The sequence below is a fragment of the Bison bison genome, unplaced genomic scaffold (genome assembly GCF_000754665.1).
Source record: "Bison bison bison isolate TAMUID 2011002044 unplaced genomic scaffold, Bison_UMD1.0 scf7180017864460, whole genome shotgun sequence".
Classification (NCBI taxonomy): Eukaryota; Metazoa; Chordata; class Mammalia; order Artiodactyla; family Bovidae; genus Bison; species Bison bison.
Window position 1 is genome coordinate 3,307,885 of NW_011495022.1, and position 17,527 is coordinate 3,325,411.

Here is a 17,527-nt window from a genome sequence, read left to right on the forward strand (position 1 = left end):
CCTTGACCAGGCACAGTAATACGGGCTGTGATATATTAAGCGAAAACAAGTACTTTGCAAAAGAGCCTAAATGGGATGGTCCCGACTCCATTGGATCTTAGACAAAAGACATACCGATTGTTATCACTAGCTGTCTCAGGATGACAACCTAATGTGACTTTTATGCTCTGCTTTGTGCACCCCTACATTCTAAATTTTTTACAACAGACATGTATTATTTTTTAATCAAGGGCAAGAAAGAGAAAATATGAGAGAGAAAGGCCATCCATCAACAGAATCCACTGAGGGTTTGGGTTTATCAAGATGAAAAATGACCAGCAAAAAACCCCTCATACATCCAGCTTAGAGCTAGCTTCTGAGATACAGAAGCTGGGATACACTTGTGTTAAAAGGAAAACGGTACACATGAGAACATAAACCCATATGTATTGCTTTTAAGCCAGTTACTTGGGCCACAGCAGTAAGGATCTGCCCAGTTCTTGTCCACATGCAGAAGATAATCAAAAGAGCACAAAGTATTTGAACGTGGCAGGTTTCCCCATCAATGCCCAACCTCTTTGTGTATGGCAGGAAAAGTCTCTCTCTAAAGCTAAGGGCAAGAATGGTGGTGTCTATAGCCCCCAAACAGATACAGATTAGACAACCTCCATTAGGGGTCTGAGGATTTAAATCTTAATAGATTGAGAGCAGGGAAGTGAGGGGAGGGGAGAGAAATTAAATAAATCGGAACCACAGCCAAGGATCAAAACCTAATACCGTCTCCTTGATGTGATGTCTCTTCCAGGGGACTGTTAACACCTTGTAACTTAACTGACACCCACAAGGGAAACACACAATAATCCACACACCCAAAAGGGATTACAGCTTCTGGAGCAGGACAGAGAAGTCCTTCAGAAAGTCTCAGCAGTGAAGAAGTAAGAGAAAAAGGGGATTTTTCTTAAATGTCCCTCAATATTCCTGAGTGTGGTTTGTCGTTTCAAATCCTGTTTCCTGGGAACGCACATTTTTGTATTTTAGTGAAGGGCTCATGTTTGATGTGTGAGGTAGTGGGTTTCCAGATTCTGTCTAGGGGGCTGGATGAGAAGTTGAGGATGGGCTGTGAATTCCAACCAAGAGTTGCCAGGTCCACAAAGAGGTGCTGCCAACCCTAGTCCTAACATGGTGAGAAACATTCTGGGTCAAGGTCACTGCTGAGGTTGGAGCTCTCAGTTGAAGGCCAGATCTGTGAAGCCAAGCAGGTATCATTCTATCTTGGGCCTACTTTAAAAAAAAATAAATAACTAGATGGACTCCTCTGGTGGTCCAGTGGCTTAGACTCTGTGTTCCCAATGCAAGGGCCCAGGTTCGATCCCTGGTCAGGGAGCTAGATCCCACACTGCTGCAACTTAGAGTTCGCATGCCCGACCAAAGATCCTGCATGCCGCAACTGAGGCCCAGTGCAGCCAAATAAACAAGCACATTTAAAAAAATAACCACAGCTTAGGAATTCTCAGAAGTCACGTGGATTGACAAGATATTAGGGGTTGGAGAAGTAGGGTTAGGGTTAACTCTGTGTTTAGTAATAGTCTTCTAGATTTTTATGATGTATGAATAACGTTGATAGTCACATATCCTGTATCCTCCACAACGAAGTTGTATGGGAAGTAACAGTGTCACTTCCATTTTATGTGAAGAAACTAAGCCTCGGGGAAAATGATTTCCTCAAGTTGGTGAGCTAGTTAAGTGACAGAGCTGGGATATGAACCCAGATCTTCTCACGCAGAATTCTGTCCACACTGCCTGCCCTAGGGCAGCTGTCAGAGCACTAAAAGTCTAGAGTTACTTCCAAGCAGGAACTCAGAGACAGGGCTTGCAACGGGAGCCTGGATGTCTGGGAGTCTCTTTCAGGACAGGGATCCTGCCCTGTTTTCCTTCGTTTCAGGGGCTGATAATGGAAGACTCGTCATGAATGGTGGGCGAAGGAGGAAAATGGGTCAGGAACACCTGAGGTACCCAGTGGGACTCAGTACCAGCTCACAGACTAATGAGTTTTGGTGAATCAGCATCATTCCCAGCAGGGACTCCATTAGGAGGAAAGCAATGAAACCTTCCACAGCAGCTGCAGCACCGTGGCTGAAGCTGGGGGCATATGTTATCTACCCTCCTTACCCTTTGAGGACTTTCGGAAACAACCTTGGGCCACCTTGGAGGTCAGGGCTGGAGCAAGTAGAGAGGGAGGAGGGAGACTTGAGCCACTGAAGACTGAAGCAGGTGATGTTTAAATTACTTTTGTGTTTAAAGATAGGATCATGGCTGAACTTACCAATCTATAGTGGGCATCTTTCTAAACCAGTAAAAATATACACCTCTAACACCATGGTAAATATCTGTATTGTTCTTCACAGTATATAAGAATACAATAATTTATTTATCTGACACCCTTTTGAGGTGTCACCCTTATATCGCTTCCTCTTTTTTTCTCTATTATAACCATGCTACTGTGAACATCCCTTCAAACACAATTTTCAAACTTAATAAAAAGGATTGGCTAATCAGAAGAGAAAAGGTGACTTTCACCTTGAAGAGGAGCACTGGGGCAGGCTTCATGGCACACAAGAAGTGTGAGCTGGACCTGATGGTTAGGTACAGAGACTATGAGATGACAATGAGAAACAGGCAATCCAAACAACCGGCTGAACTAGAGCAAGGGGTTTGGATGGACTCCGGGAGTTGGTGATGGACAGGGAGGCCTGGCGTGCTGAGGTTCATGGGGTTGCAAAGAGTCGGACATGACTGAGCGACTGAACTGAACTGAGAGCAAGGAGACAGAGGCAGGAAAGCATGAGGTGCCCACAGAGAATGAGAACATTGTGTGATGAGATTGGAGCACGCAGTGAATGAAGCAGAGCGCCTGGAAATCGGATTCCCAACTATGTTTGGACAGAAGTGAGGAGGACTTGAACCATCCTGCAAAGCGATTTATTACTGTAGACCAACTAGAACATGTTCATCATCTTATAGGTAATTCAAAGTCAATTCTCCTGTTAATAATCACAATGAAAAAAGAACACCCTTGATTCCAGACTGGAAGATTTAAAAGAAAATTCAGACCCAAAAGTTCAGTGAGATATGCATGAAAGAACTTGGCATGGACTTGTCACACAATTAAGTGTTTAATTAAAGCTAACTCAGTATGAAAAATCATAACAAGAGGTAATTTTTAAATTCTGGGATTCTGAACTTAGAAACTTAACTTTTTTCATGTTGACTTTGCCTGTTTTGTGATTTTAGTTTCCAATAAAGTCACATGGGGAGAAGACAAACTTGCTTCAAGAAGAAAAAGCCCCACATATCCAGGTGGCTCCTGGAATTTGTTTTCAGACTGTTTATCTCTTTAGTATTCAAACTCTCACCATCTGATCATCAAATTCACTCCAGTCTAAACTGGCCTATGAATTTTTTTTTTTCTGTGTTTGGAGTTTATATTAGAAATTAAGATTTACTGCATTTGCAGACCATTTTGCCTTTTTATGAAAAAAGTGGAGGCAATAGAGACCCACTTGTCCAATGTGTCATTTTCAACACGGTGGGCAAGCGGAGGGTGGCAGCTTTATTTATCACTGCCCGCTTGCTGGAGTGCTGGTAAATGGAATTGCTTGCTCTGCCAAGCACATGGGGAATGAGCACAGCAGTGAGGCTGGGTTTTTACAGCAGCTCTGTGATCTTGAATTATGAAAGGATTAGACAAGATTTGAGAGAAGGGAGCCTCTGTTGTTTTTCTTCCCTCTTTTGTAAAGATTTGAGGGTGAGGAAAAGCCTAGCATAAAGACAATTTAGAAAGTCCACCAGATGATGTTCTTTGGAAAATGGGTTCGGAGATTTCTGATTTATTTCCTCTGGTTAACTGCCAAGTAAGAAATCATGATGCAAATAATGACTTCTCTCTCTAGAGTGAGGAATCCATTAGTATTTGACCCAAAGTCCTGCTGTGGCCCTGAAGCACTGCTTTCACCGCCAAGCTTAAGGCCCACATACTATTCTGTTTTCATACATATGAGTTGAAGCCCAGGTCTGCATAACAATGTTACTAGTAAGTGAACTCTATTTTTTGGAGGTGCTTATCATTCCTAAATTTTATCAAATCCAATTGGTCTGCAAGCTGTTAGTTTTTGGGTATCTTTGTTAAGGAAGCTATGGATACCCCTAGTACCATTTTTGGCCAACCCCCTTCCTGCCTAACCTTTAGGCCATGCCCACAGGTCCGTCTCTGCGCATCCCATTATCCTCTGGTGCCTCTTCAAGGCAGGCCCAACCGAAGCCGACATCCCAACGTCCTAGGAGTGTTATTCAGGGGCTTTAGTGCAATGAGAGGCTCTTCCTGAAGTTCCAGCCTCTCTCTCCATCCTCTGCGGCAGCCACAAAGCTTCTTGAATATGTCATGCTCTATCTTATTCCCGGGTCAGAAATAAAGGCTGGGTCCCTTGGAAAGAAAACCCCATCTGTCTCAGTCAGTAGGAGCTCTCATAACAAAATACCACAGACTGGGTGGCTTAAACAACAGAAATTCATTTCCCACAGTTCTGGAGGCTGGAAGTCCAAGGTCAGGGTGCCAGCATGGTTGGATTCTACTGAGGACTCTCTTCTTGACTTGCAGATGGCTGCATTCCTGCTCTGTCCTCACAGGGTGAAGAAGAGAGAAATCTCTCTTCCTCTTCTATGAAGACACTAATCCCACCATGAAGGTCCCACTCTCATGACCTCATCCAACTCCACCTTCCAAAGGCCCTATCTCCAAATACCACATTGAAGGTTAAGGCTTCAACTTATGAATTTGGGGGGCAATAGAAAACATTTGGTTCATAACCATCGAATATGCTTTGCTTTAGCACTTGACTTAAATGGTACTTCTGTCGGGAGCGTTTCCTAAAATGCCCAAGACTATGTTCTCTCACACTATCGCATGTTTATCACGGCCCTGACCACACTGTATTGCGACTGTTGGTACACCTATTATGTCTTCTCCTACGGGACTGAACTCTTTGACGGCAGAAAGTGTGTGTTATTCAAAGATGGGTCCCTTCTACTCAACATAAAACCATGCATATAGTCAGTATTTAAATGCCTGTTGCCTAACTGCATTAGTCAGGGTGATGTTAGTTGTTTCAACAAAATTTAAGACAGAGAAGTTTGGACTTTCCTGGCAGTCTGGTGGTTATTTAAGACTCCAAGCTTCCATTGAAGGGGGCGTGGGTTTGATCACTGGTTGGGAAACTAAGATCTCACATGCCTAGTCTCATGGCCAAAAAAAAAAAGACACAAATTTGTTTCTCATGCATGTAACAATCCAGTGCTGTTTTTCAGCAGGCAGCCTTCCACAGGGTTGTTGAAGACTCAGATTCCTTCCACCGGGTGGCTCTGCCATCCCCTAGACCTTTAGGGTACTATTTCAGTCAGCAGATGGGAAGAAAAGATGAAAATGATATACCTGCTTCATGATTATTTCTGCCTGGAAGTGACATGCTTCTTGTTCAAGCATATCACATTGGTATGAATGGCCCCAGCTGGATGAAAGGGGTGAAAGGGTGGTAGAGAGCAGGCTGAGAAATATGAATGTCATGGGCAGCTGTTTCCAAACAATCACCCTTTACTATGGGACGAATGAATGAATGAAAGAATGAAATCAAAGATATAATATAGTGGAGAGAATGCAGGAATGTGGTGATCAAGAAGGAAAGCATATTAAATCCCCAAACACCTTGATTTTATAAAAGCAAGAGGTCCAAACTAGATAACTTAAATCCTAATTAAATTATCTGACCCTCAATTATGCAACTATTTAGTGAAAGGCATGGTCCCATGGATAGAAAAGCAGGGCAGGCTACAGTCCACAGGGTCGCAAAGAGTCAAACACACTGAGCCAGTAATGCATTCAACGCACGGCGATTAAACTCAAGTGACTTTGGTTCTTGTCCTAGTTTGTTGAATGGAAAAGTTACTCCTCTCCACATCTCTATGAACCTGTATCATCATCTGTAAAATGAGAGTTTTGTGCCAAAGTTTCCTACAATTCAGCCCAGTAAAGGGACCACAACCAAGAACTTAGAGGCTTATTCTGAAAATGAAAGTGAAAGTCACTCAGTTGTGTCCAGTTCTTTGTGACCCTACGGACTTGGCATTCTCCAGACCAGAATACTGGAGTGGGTAGCCTTTCCCTTCTCCAGGGAATCTTCCCAGCCCAGGTCTCCCAGCCCAGGAGACGGAACCCAGGTCTCCCGCGTTGCAGGCAGATTCTTTACCAACTGAGCCATAAGAGAAGCCCTATTCTGAAAATGGTACAGTTCAAATCCCTGGAATCACACGGACAACCAGTTTAGAAGAGAAAATGCAATCCACAGATCAGCCGCTTTATCTGCACATCCTCTATGCTGTGCTGTGCTTAGTCACTCAGTTGTGTCCAACTCTTTGTGACCCCATGATTGTAGCCCACCAGGTTCCTCTGTCCATGGGGATTCTCCAGGCAAGAATATTGGAGCGGGTTGCCATGCCCTCCTCCAGGGGATCTTCCCAGTCCAGGGCTTGAACCCACATCTCCCACATTGCAGACAGATTCTTTACCATCTGAGCCACCAGGGAAGCCCTTCAATGAAATGAACTACGTGTGAAAGTGTTTAGAATCAGGCAGACAGAACACTGTTTATATATCTCTATTCATTCAAAAGTGGTCTGGGGAAAAAAAAAAAAGTGGTCTGGGATTGCTCTGAGGTCAATGAGCATGGCCTGAATGCCTGTGTCATTCCTCGGGCAGACCTTAGACCATCACACAGTGAGAATGAGAATGACTGTTTCTCAGTTATTGGAGATAAGAATTTGACATCTGATGGTTTTCTGATTGTTAATACCAACTCTGTTCTTTCTCTTTAAACAATTCTAACCAAGCATTTCATGCTATTCAGATGTACTTTAAGTCTCAAATTTTAAAACAACTGGGTAGAAAAGATTAAAAAGGGCTGAAGAGCATGCTGACTTCATTAGCAGCCTGTTTTAGGAAATTATTAAAAAAAAAAAAAACTTCTGTAATAGAAGTTTTCAAATGGCAACAAACTTACTAGTCATTTTTCAGAAGTTACTGAGAAACTGCAAGTGTTTTTTGGCCCTAAGACTTTATTTTTTAGAATCTCATATAGCTAAATGACTGAGGCTTTAGTCCTCAAGGACTTCCCTGGTGGCTCAGCTGGTAAAGAATCCATCTGCAATGTGGGAGACCTGGGTTCGATCCCTGGTTGGGAAGATCCCTGGCTTGGGAAGGTTCCCTGGAGAAGGGAACGGCTACTCACTCCAGTATTCTTGCCTAGAGAATCCCATGGACAGAGAAGCCTGGCAGGCTACAGTCCATAGGGTTGCAAAGAGCTGGACATGACTGAGCGACTAACACTTCCACTTTTCACTTAGTTGTCAAAGTACAAATCAGTAAGAATGTGTCCTAGAACTCTTATAAGTTTTTATTTTCAATTAGATCATTATATTTCCTCAAGAGAAAATAAAAGGGATCCCTAGTGTTCTGAAGGCTGTACTTTCTTTCCCATGCATATGTCTCAGTAAACATAACAAAATAAACAAAAGTAAGTATCTCTTATGTACCCCCCCAAACTGTGGGAGTTTGGGGGGGTATACATACTCTTACATACCTCACTGTGACATCCTGCTCTGACTTATGTGTCTGACTTCCTTGTCCTAGCTCTCTTTTTTCTCCCCTCTGTATCCCTTGGGAAGAAAGTCTTCATCCTGAGGATGGCAAAATGGTGGCAGAGAAATGATGCTACTTTGGAAATGACTGGCAAAGCACTCCCTAGGTTCCACCTGCCAGGGGAGGCCTCCCTGCCCTACCTCAGCCCAACACCGCCATTTCACACAATTTACCTTCCACCCCAAATCTGGAGCACCAGTCTATAAAGAACAAAGGGAAAAGCAAGCTGTCCCTTAAAGAATTAAGGACTCTTAATTCTTTTTCATGGTATAAAGCAATATGTTACTGTGACTTTTGACCTCCAGGGGTTGGATTAGATGATTTTCCACATGGTTTATTGTGAAAGGTTTTATTGCGCATTCACTTCACAGATCCCCCCACAATTTAAATGCCATAAAAATGGCTAACATATGTACCAGGTTTTAAAAATGTCCATCCACCAAATGGAGTTGCTTCTCATGCGGCCACCCGGAGCTGGCAGCGTTTCCTCCACACACCTAGAGAAGGCTCTAAGTGGGAGGCAGAGTCACTCTGTTGAGCTGTAATGAATGCAGCTCCCAGGGTGGAGGTGACAGACTTTCTGCCTCTATGACCCTCAGAGACACATCTTGGCTGTTTTTTTTTTTTTTTTTTCCGATACTGGTGGGAGTTTTATTTGTCTGCTTGCTTTTCTTCTTTGGGAAGTGGGGTTTTAAAAACATTTCTCTGTGGGTCACAAAACATCTGTACTCCTAGATTCCATGAAGGTAGAATGAATTAACATGGCCCACAGCCACTGTCTCAGTGGGCTATTTCAGTTCTCATGCTCGCCCGAGTGTTCTCATTTGTAAGCTACCAACATTACTAACCTACCTATTAAAAAACACAGGGAGAGAATTTATCATGATTCACTAGGAGCAATGCAGTCTTTTCCTTAGCAGGAAGTCATTGTCTTTATATCCATTAGCTAGCAACAACAATACTAAAAAAAAATTACGTACATGGATGCACTTCTCTTTTCATAACAGATGTGATTTCTCGAAGCAAGACTGCCTGTGAGAAGTCCTTCAAGGTCTAGTTAATTAATGCCTTCTCTGTAGATTCAATGATCAGGTGTGATTTCTGTCTCGACCTCTTTTTTGGCACTCATCATAGTGTGCCCTAGATCCCCCTAGGGACCTAAAAGGAAGCCTCATAAGGGTCTGAGAACCGGCCCGTTAACAGTGGTCCCCTGTCTTTCTTCAGCACTGGTTTCCCCTCTGCTCACAACCCAGCCCGAAGAGGACACTGCTCGTCAGAAGGACACTTTTATCTGTCCCTGGGTGCCAGCCAGATATACTCCAGGCACCAGAAGGAAGCTGGAGGTCAAGGAAGGCCTCCTCCTGTCCCCTCAGAGCCTCGCCTTGTCACTTGGCTTGGGCATCTCCATTGAGGACCAATGAAGTTTCACTTGGGCAGCTTCATCAGCTTCTGATCTTCAGCCCTCATTCCACAGTGGCTTTAAATTAATCCAAAGGACCATTGATGGTCTGTCCATTTTTCATCCTCTTGGCTCAACTGGCATTTATGATTCCCATCTCTCTGCCCTTTAATAACAGCAGTGGGGAGGGGAACATTCTTTTAGAAGTTAGCAGCAGAGCTCACCAGGTGGAGATTTGTCTTTTGTTTACCAAAACATTCCAATACATCATTTTGGTTGAAGCAAGATGGTCCTCAGGACATAGGTGGGATGGAGACAAGAAGTTTATAAAGTGAGGGTTTTTTAGTTTCTAGGAGCAGTGTTGGAGGAATGGGGTGCGCAGGAAAGAGGATAAGCTAGGAGAGATGAGAAGGGATGGCCCAGCAACAGAAGGGAATCGATGATTCAAGGAAATGAGAAAGTGAGTGAGAAACTCACAGCGAATGATATGACAGATGGACTTTTTAGAATAGTAATGGTTAATGTTTTCAATATAAAGTTGTTTTTTCTGTTCTGGACATCAGTCTCATATTACAAGCAGGATTAAATGTGCTCAGTGAAAAAAGCTATAGGTTTAAAAATAATGATCGTTATTAATAAATGAAGATCATCTAAATTAGTTCAAAATAGCAAAATATGTTGCACATATTGTTGTTTAATCTCTAAGTCTTATCCAACTCTTTGCACCACCCTCCCCCCGGAGTGTAGCCCACCAGGCCTTTCTGTCCATGGGATTTCCCAGGCAAGAATACTAGAGTGGGTTGCCATTTCCTTCTCCAGGGGATCTTCCCAACCCTGGAATCAAACCCGTGTTTCCTGTATTGGCAGGCAGCCTTTACCACTGAGCCACCAGACAAGCCCACGCCATACATACAGGCACCCAAACAAACTCAATTTCTTTTCCATGCACACCTATACATTGTATCTAGGATAAGAGACAGAGTTTTACAGCTTCTCTTTAACACAGTTATTCTCACGTATATCCCCCTCTTCAGTGTTTCTCCTACTCAGTACCTGCTGGGAATGGAATCTGGGAGAGAGTAAGGAAAATGAGCATATTCCATATTTGTATAAGACCATAACCTAAAGGCTTCCCTCGTAGCTCAGTTGGTAAAGAATCTGCCTGCAATGCAGGAGACCCAGGTTGGGTCTCAACCCAGGTTGAGAAGTAAATGGCAACCCACTCCAGTATTCTTGCCTGGAGAATCCCATGAATTCTGGAGGAGCCTGGCAGGCTACGGTCCATGGGGTTGCAAGAGTTGGACACCACTTAGCGACTAAACCACATAAACCTAAAGAGGGGATATGCAACAAGGAGTAATATACAAGAGAAACCAAGAATTCAGGGGAAGTGAAAAATCTGAGTACAAAAATCTGGGGTGAAGAAGGGTCTCCAGATAAAATAAGGAATGCCCAATTAAATCTGAATTTCAGATAAACAAATTACTTTTTATGTCCCAAATATACTTCTCCTTATACTAGATGCCCTTAGTTGTATTTGAGGAAGTTGGAAGACCTAGAGTAGGAGAATTCTGGACTCTGTCAGAAGTAAAAAACATTTAAAATGTCATAGAAGAGTATGGCTTGGATACAGTGAACATCTCAATCAAATAATATTGCGCATTTTCAGAAGTGCTGTGTTTAGAGTCAGGCTCAAAGTCCTTCACAAATTTGTATAAGTTACATGGTTTTTCAGACTATGAAACACATGATGTGAATATTCGCTCTCAACATCAACATTAACCATGAAAACTTCAAGGAGGTCCTAACACCACTGTCTTATTAACTGTCAAAAAAAACCCCACTGGCTATTCTATCTCTAAAGGCAATTACTATTCAAACCCTTAAAGGTATAGCGAAACTAATTACTATAAAGACAAGTGAATAGTTCCCCCCTCAGCTCCTTCCCTATACGGTAAACAGAATGAAACGTAACCCAGGGACCCTTACCTAACAAAACTAGGCCAGCTTAGTTACCATATAGTCAAGCAGGGCCCTGTCCACTCTCCTACTACCTGATTTTATCAGGCAATAACAACTGTGCTCTTAAAATGTTCAAATTTCCAAAAGATCCAAGCCATCCTCAGTGCAATAGGATGAAACAATAGGAAATACTTTCCAATTAAAGAAAAAGGTTATTACAAATGTGCTTAATAAAATACAAGGTAAATGTACTTAATAAAGTTACGGCTTCAAGTAAAATGCAGGAAACCTCTTTCATTTTTATTAAAGCTGGATTTACTGCTGTGGTTTATTGGTTTGCATTCTCAGAACTTAATTTAGACTCTAGATGATTTGTTCAAAGGAAAGTAGATAGGTCAGCTGTGTGTTGGCCTATCCCAGCCAAGTGGTTGTGATAGAGGTACTCAGTAATCATGGCCTGTGTCACGTGTCCTAAACATACAAACCCATTCAGAGAAATCTTTCCAACTTACACCAGGTTTCAGCAGGATGAATTTTCTACAAATATACCAGGTGAGGTTTTTTCTTTTCACTTTCGCACTGCAATTCTACCTCTCTCTCAGATCTGCCAGCTTGAATCCTACTGAATCTTTAAGGCTTGTGCACAGGATCACCCCACCTCTCCAGCCTGTCAGTTCTCAGTGGGTGCTGCACTACTCTAAGGTGGCACTTCGAATATTTGTGGGGATGCTCTTCTGGTGTTAGTGTGATTAAGCACTTATATATATTACACTACATGCTATTTTACTGTAAACCATTTTTCATCTATTTCCTCTTTATATTACAGTAGGGATATTATGTTGATTTTTAAAAATTAAGTATGGAAGGAAAAATAAAAGACCAAGAAGAATCATGACACTTCACTTCTGAAAAAGGGAAGTACAGAGGGGTGTTTCCCCAACCACCTATAGATTTTTAATGAAGCTACGGAAATTAAGACCATGTTATGTTGGTTGAAAACTTGATAAACTGACAGTGGAAAAGAATAAAGAGCCCAGAAACAGGCCTATAGAACTTTGTCTATTATACAGGAAGCATGCCAAATTGACGTGGACGGAGAGACTTCAATAAATGGAACTGAGAAAACAGGGTTATCCATTTGGGAAAAGAACCAAACTGAATTTCTTTCTCACATCGTATACAAAAATCAACTCCAGATGGATTAAACATTTAAGTGCAGAAACAAAACTTTAAAAATATATGTGTGAATATAATTTAGCCATAGAGTAGGGAAAAATTTTTTTAAACAAAACATAAAAAGCACTGGCTATAAAAGGAAAAGGAATAAATTTGACTACATTAAACTTAAGTACTTTCCAATTATGAGTGTTTAATATATTTTTGTTATTAATACATTTCTAAAGTACTCAATTCCAATGTAAATCTATTTGGATAAATAACATACACAGATAAATACCTGGAAATCAATGTTCTACATTATTTGAGAAGTGCTGACTGCTTATTGAAAATAAGAAGATATGATCTAATTGGTTATGTCTGGGAGTAATGACAGAGAAGGCAATGGCAACCCACTCCAGTACTCTTGCCTTGAAAATCCCACGAACGGAGGAGCCTGGTAGGCTGCAGTCCAGGTGGTCGAGAAGAGTAGGACACAACTGAGCGACTTCACTTTCACTTTATTTTAAAGAAAGTGAAAACATTACAAACTAGCACCAGATGTTTGCAATTCACATAACTGATAAAGGATTAGTATCAAAGTACATAAAGAACTCCTAAATATCAAATTAAAAAAAACACACACACTAACATGCGCTGAAGAATTGATGCTTTTGAACTGTGGTGTTGGAGAAGACTCTTGAGATTCTCTTGGACTGCAAGGAGATCAAATCAGTCAATCCTAAAGGAAATCAGACCTGAATATTCATTGGAAGGACTGATGCTGAAGCTGAAACTCCAATACTTTGCCCACCTGATGCGAAGAACTGACTCATTGGAAAAGACCCTGATGCTGGGAAAGATTGAAGGCAAGAGAAGGGGATGACAGAGGATGAGATGGCTAGATGGCATCACTGACTCAATGGACATGAGTTTGAGCAAGCTCCGGGAGTTGGTGACAGGGAAGCCTGGTGAGCTGCAGTCTATGGGGTCCCAAAGATTCGGACACAACTGAGTGACTGAACTGAACTGACTGTTGAACTTTGCAGTTTGATACTGGAATACATTCTTAAATAAATGTGGTTATGTTATACACCGTTTTAACGTGCTTTTCTCCCTTTATGTTTTTCTGCCAATGATTTATTACTCGCTGTTTATTTTATATTTATTTAGACTATAGAAATGATGTTAGACAAGAAGTAAATTCAACCGATTTTCTTATTCGAGTTCAAAATGGGTCATAAAGCAGTGGACACAACTCGCAACATCAACAACGCATTTGGCCCAGGAACTGCTAATGACCACGCAGTGCAGCAGTGGTTCAAGAAGTTTTGCAAAGGAGACGAGAGCCTTGCAGATGAAGTATATAGTAGCCAGCAATTGGAAGCTGACAACAACCAACCGAGAGCATCATCTATAACTACACGAGAAGTTGCCCAAGAACTCAACGTCGACCATTCTGTGGTTGATTGGTATTTGAAGCAAAGAGGAAAGGTGAAAAAACTCATGCCTCACGAGCTGACTGAACGTGAAAAAAATCATCATTCTGAAATGTTGACTTCTCTTATTCTACACAACGACGACGAACCATTTCTCAATTGGACCCTGATATGCAACAAAAAGGTGGATTTTATACAATAACCAGAGATGACCAGCTTAGTAGTTGGACCAAGAAGAAGTTCCAAAGCACATTCCAAAATCAAACTTGCACCAAAAGAGGTTATGGTCACTGTTTGTTGGTCCGCTGCTGGTCTGATCCACTACAACTTTCTGAATCCAGGTGAAACCATTACAGCTGAGAAGTATGCTCGGCAAATTGATAAGATGCAGCAAAAACTGCAACGCCTGCAGCTGGCACTGGTCAACAGAAAGCGCCTAATTCTTCTCCATGACGATACCCGACCCCACTCTGCACAACCAGCTCTTCAAAAGTTGAACAAATTGGCCTAGGAAGTGTTGCCTTAGCCTCCATATTTGCCTGATTTCTTGCCAACAAACTACCACGTCTTCAAACATCCCAACAACCTTTTGCAGGGAAAACACTTCCGCAACCAGCATGAGGCAGAAGACACTTTCCAAGAACGCTGGATCCCGAAGTATGGGATTCTATGCCACGAGAATCAACTTATTTTCTTGGCAAAAATATGTTGACTGTGATGGCTCCTATTTTGATTAATAAAGATGTATTTGAGCTTAGTTGTAATGATTTAAAATTTCTGGTCCAAAACAGCAATTACTTTTATACCAACCTAATATACACTGCTAGTGGAAATTAAATTAGAGCAACTGTTGTGGAAAACAGTTGATTTTACCTACTAAAGTTAAAACATATCAGTACTCTAATGACACAATAATTCCACTTCTAGATTTATATACAGGAAAACTCCTAGATATACATGCCAAGAGCTGCGTACAAAAATGTCCACAGCAGCACTTTCCAAATAATAACTATTGTATTTAGAAAAACTGAAATGCCTATTGACAGAAGAGTGAGTAAATCATGGAATATTCATATGATATTATACAGTGGAGCAGCTGAAACCACTGAATCACACTGCCACATGCAACAGTATGGATGGATGTTAGAATTACAATATTAACTGAAAATAGAACATGCTATGTAAACTTTTTTCTTAAGGCTGAAACAATTAAAATGAGAATGTTTAAGAAATTCATACAGATTCAATGAAGTTATATAAAAAAGGAAGCAAGACATGACCAATATGGAATTCAGGGTAATGGTTACCTAAAACAAGGAGACAAAAAGATAGCAGGGAGGGATCTGTATCTCCAGGGTCAGATGGATGTTACAGTAAAGGTCCTATCTTTTCTGGTGGGTGGTGGTTTCAATGGTGATTATGACATTATTTTAAATACCTAGCTAAACAAACAGAAGACTAGAAGAGGACCATACACAGACCAATAATGGAGAGTGTGTCAATGACCAAGGATTATGATTAGTTATTTCATACACCTACAATTTGAGAGAAATAAGGAATGAAAAATGAGATGGGAGAAAATAAATTATGCATGTAGGATGTTACATATTATATATAAACTTCATTTCAAAAGAGTAAAGAGGGCCTTGGACAATATTTGCTGTAAAAGGGAGGAGCAAGGTATCTGATAGGGTTGCAAAACACTGCTCCAGCCAAATGAGGTTCATTGTTATTATAAACTGTGAACCTCCCTGTCATATCATTCTTGCATGCATGCATGCTAAGTCACTTCAGTCATGTCCAACTCTTTGTGACCCTATGGATTGTAGCCTGCCAAGCTCCCCTGTCCATGTGGTTCTCCAGGCAAGAATCCTGGAGTGGGTTGCCATGCCCTCCTCCAGGGGATCTTCCCAACCCAGGGATTGAACCCACATCTGTTTGGCAGATTCTGCATCTGTTGGGCAGATTCTGCATTGGCAGGCGGGTTCTTTACCACTAGTACCATCTGGGTAGCCCTATATCATTCTTAAAGCACTGCATATGCTGCCTGGCTTATGATTTTTTTAAAAAATGTATTTGTAGTATCTCCCCTGGACTGTATGTATGCTCCTTGAAGATTCTGGACTCTCCACAATATGCAGTGCCTTGGGTAGAGTAAGCACTCGTTAATTTGTTGAATGAACAAAATATAATTAATCTGGTGCTTTAATTTACGCCAGATAACAAAAAGCCCTTCACATTCTGGAGTTTATCAGAACTCAGGAATACAACATCTGAAGTATCAGGAGAACATCTACTCCTGGATGGCAGACGTTTAACTCAGTAAATTTGTCCCATACTTGTTTAAGCCAAAAATACTCTGATTCCAAAGAAATGTCAATAGCTCCATATATGTAATAATAATAAAATGCATTAAGTACTTACTACAGGCCAGTGTGTGTGCGTGCTAATTCGCTTCAGTCTTGTCCGACTCTGCGACCCTATAGACTGTAGCCTGCCAGACTCCCCTGTCCATGGGATTCTCCAAACAAGAATACTGGAGTGAGTTGCCATGCCCTCCTCCAGGGGATCTTCCTGAACCAGGGATCAAATCTGTGTCTCTTACGTCTCCTGCTTTGGCAGGCGGGTTCTTTACCACTAGTGCCTGGGAAGCCCACTATGGGCCAGACACTTTGTATTATCTTGAACAAAATGATTTTGGTCTCTTTTACCAATAAGGAAGCCATGATTCAGTGAGGCTAAGAACCTTTTCCATGTCTACATTGTTGGTATGGCAGAACAGTGATTGGACTTCAGGTGGTTTTATACCAAATTAGCCTCTTTCAAGTATGTTATGTCATCTATGGACATCTTCATGTCTTAATCAATTTTGGGTTTATTTCTTTGCTTTTTTGTTATTATAAGTCTTTTACATATAGAAGGGAAAGTCTCCAGGGTTCCATTTGCCAAGGCCAGAGAAGGACAAAAGTTAAAGCCTTCATGAAGTTCCCATAGGAAAACTCTTAAATAAGAAGGGAGATAAAATGCCTTAAAATCTTTGTAAGAGTTCCAGTAAGACATGAGGGAAAGCCATATAGGTATGTTGCAAATCTAGAAGAGAGATGGTGGTGGCAGAAACCAGAGTAATGGCAGTAGAAATTGGAGAGAAGTATAGAGTTGAGATATTTCAGAGGCAGAATTGTCAGAACTTGATTCTTTGGACGTGAGGAATGTGGGGGCAGGAAGCTTGAAGGACAGGCTTGACGTCTGAGTTGGTCTCTTAGTCCACCAGCACAGGCCCTGGATGTGTATTCCATAACTCTCCACAGAGAAAGTCTTTAAAAGGAGTATACTACTTTTCAACAGGATAGCTGGTTATCAACACCATCATGGATGGCTCTCTGATGGAAAAACATTTTGGAGGCTTCGCATGTCAGAAAACGTGTTCAGAGGCTGATGGTATTTTTCTTTTAGGAATATCATCTTTTAACCATATATTCAAAGACCTTTCCCATCCAATTTATTATTTTCATAGCTGTACTGCAGAAATGAAAACAAGCATAGACAGGATATATGTGACTATGAAGGGTACCAGTCTTGGAAGAAAGAAATGATACCATGAATCATTGCCTATTAGAACTAAGAGCAGTGAAAAAATGCTCAAATGAACTAATTTAGGTAGCAGCCCCAGCAGTGCATTCCATCAGTTCAGTTCAGTTGCTCAGTCATGTCTGACTCTTTGTGACCCCATGAATCGCAGCACGCCAGGCCTCCCTGTCCATCACCAACTCCCGGAGTTCACTGAGACTCACGTCCATCGAGTCGGTGATGCCATCCAGCCATCTCATCCTCTGTCGTTCCCTTCTCCTC